At 43.1% G+C, this 3,060-nt stretch overlaps 1 pseudogene; it reads left to right on the forward strand.

The window, feature by feature from the left end:
* Positions 1 to 556, forward strand: part of LOC102486644 (phosphatidylglycerophosphatase and protein-tyrosine phosphatase 1 pseudogene) — a 4,911-nt pseudogene extending 4,355 nt beyond the window's left edge.
* Positions 557 to 3,060: the final 2,504 nt, after the last annotated feature.

The raw sequence follows: 3,060 nt of genomic DNA on the forward strand, positions 1-3,060 counted from the left end.
CTGGAAGCTGCCGAGCCGGTGCACCGCGCCTGGTACCACAGCATCGACCCGACGGTGCTGCTGGGCGCGCTACGGAACATGACACACCAGCTGGTGCAGGACGAGAACGTCCGCGGGGTGATCACCATGAGCAAGGAGTACGAGACGAGGTTCCTGTGCATCTCCTCCCAGGAGTGGAAGAGAGTAGGCGTGGAGCAGCTGCGGCTCAGCCCAGTCGACATGATAGGGATCCGCACCTTAGCTAACCTCCAGAAAGGGGTCCAGTTTGCTCTCAAGTACCAGGCGCTGGGCCAGTGTCTACGTGCTTTGCAAGGCTGGGCGCTCCAGAAGTGCTGCGATGGTGGCAGCTTATCTGATTCAGGTGCATAACTGTACTCCAGAGGAGGCTGTCAGAGCCATCACCAAGATCCAGTCACACATCCATATCAGACCCAGCCAGCGGCAAGTTCTCAAAGAGTTCCACAAGGTTACTGTAGGGGCAGCAAAGGATGAGACTTCCGACACGCAAAGGCGTGAAGTACGTGGATTAGAGAAAACGCCGGACGACTCTGCCTGATACAGAATAAAAAAGTTTAACAGGACAAAGGGGCTTACGCCCAGACTTGACATAACAGAAATGTGCTAAATAATGGATAACTATGAAAAAAAAAGAAAAAGAAAGGGAGTGGAAAGTTTGCCAGGCAGAATACAATGGCCCTTAAACCAATTTCTAATGACTGATAAACTGGAAGAACAATAAGCACCTATTTATTACTTTCCAATGTTTAAGTTTTTTCTTAGAGCTTTGAAGCAGTATTTCCCAAAGTGGCAGGAAGAACGTTTACTTATAAGATACAAGCAATACTTGTTTAAAAAAAAGGTGTAGTTTTAGGAGGTCAACAGGTAGCATAGTGGTTAAGGCACTGGACTCCCACATAGTCAACTGTGGTTCGAGTCCCAGACTCAGCAGCTTGAAACTCACATCAGGCATTTGTGCGTGCATGCCCAAGATCCTGAGAGGAGAATCGACAAGAAGGGATTACAGTATGACCATCCTCTGCCCTCTTGGCAGTACTCAGCCACTCCTTGCAGGATCTACTGGATTTCTTGCTTTCTGTCTGTCTGTCTCTCTGGTGAGTGCACATGCCCTATAGCAAAAATCTCTTTAAAAAAATGCAGATTCAGGAATCAAACCAATCAACTCCAAACCCACTTTATTAATTTTCTAGGGCTACCAAGTAACCAAGTACTGTGCCCTGAGTGACTGAAATTTATTGTCTCAGTTCTGGAGACTAGAAGTCCAAGATCAAGGTGTCAACAGGGCTTTGTTCCCTCTGAAGGCACTAGCCTAGGGTCTGTTCCCACCTCCCTCCTAGCATTTAGCAGTCCTTTGATTCGGGACAGCATAACTTGATTCCTCAGGGCATCATCCTTGTGCAAGCATCTATACTCAAGGTTCCTCTTTTTAAAAAATAATTATTTTATTTAACTTTATTTACTATTATTATTCTGTTTGACAAGAGAGAGACACAGAGACAGAGAGAAAGTGAGAAAGCAAGCTGCCAGGTCTGGGACTGAAACGTGCTTGGCCATGTTGGAGTCCAGCGCCTTTAACCACCACATTGCTTTCCAGCCCCAGGTTCCTCTTCAGCCATACTGGATTAGGGACCCAACTTATTCTAGTTTGGCTTCATCTTAATTTAGCTAACTAAGTCAGCAATGACCCTACTTCCAATTAGGTCAGATTCTAAAGTATTTGGGGCTAGGACTGTAATATGAACTTTAGAGGAACACAACCCATAACATCTATCGAATTACGTACTATATGAGAAGGGAGGTAAGTAGTGTGTACTACTTCAGTCCAAAGATGTGAGTTTCTATTTCCTTCTTTTTTTTTTTTTTTTTTGAGAAAGAGAAAAGGAGGGTGAGAGAGAGATATTCAGGTATTTTTGACAGTCTCACCATATTGCCACTGTTATCCAGCCTTCTTGTTAGCTAGGACCACAACCACCGAGCCCAACCTGTTTGAGCTGGAAACTGAACCCACTCGGCCACGTCACATTGGCATCCTCCCACCTGCACCTCTGTGACTGGGCCCGGGGAAGCGCATTTCAGACAAGCTCTCCAGATGACTCTTACATCCTTTGAGCTTTGTCATTTACAGGAGGGATACTTCTCCAAACCTGCTTCATATTAAAAGCACTAGTGGGAGATGACGGTTTGCCCATCTTTAAACTATGGCTACTTGAGAACAAGGGCAATGCTATTTACATGTTTTGCTGTATAGTACTTATTTCAAAATAGAAGTCTGTTAACCATTAGTTGATAGAAAATATAATAAAAGTAGAATCACTCTGTAAAAATCATGTGAACGTAGTCCTCTTTTTATCGAGAACTTCAGTAACTTGTGTATAAACATTAATAAATACCTGCTGAATGAGTTAGTGAAATATATGCATTTTTCTGGGACCAGCATTTGGTGTAATGGTTACATCGCTGGACTCCCACATGGGTGACCACAGTTTGAGTTCTAGACTTGGTGACTTGAAACTCATGCTGGGAGTGTGTGCATGCCTGCCCAAAATCCTAAGAGGAGAATGGAGCAGAAGGCCATGGTGCCATGGAGGGGGGTGATTACTCTTACCCCTGGGGGGGTGATTTCTCACTTTCTATCTCTCTGTCTGGTGAGTGCACACACCCTATAGCAAAAATCTCTCTAAAAAAAGAGGAATATATGCATTTTTCAAGATGCAATCTGCTGATGGGCATTAATTTTTAACATTTATAGTTATGCAGCTATAATCTTGTTTTGAACCAGTATTTCCCATATGCGTACTATGTATAAATATGCAAAGTATATCATCTTATAGTCATATGATCTACAAAATCCTTATCAGAAATCTAATGGGCACATGGCCCTAATCAGATTACAGTAATCTTACTGAAAAAAATTCTTTTTTTTTTTCTGAAACTTTTTTTTTGGTAACTTAATTTACATTCTTTCCTTAAGCATCATCACAGCATAAAAAATGTGATTTCCCACCCAGTATATACTGCATAGTGACTTAATCATTCATGTTA

This window comes from Tupaia chinensis, unplaced genomic scaffold (assembly GCF_000334495.1).
Source record: "Tupaia chinensis unplaced genomic scaffold, TupChi_1.0 Scaffold000028_1, whole genome shotgun sequence".
NCBI lineage: Eukaryota > Metazoa > Chordata > Mammalia > Scandentia > Tupaiidae > Tupaia > Tupaia belangeri.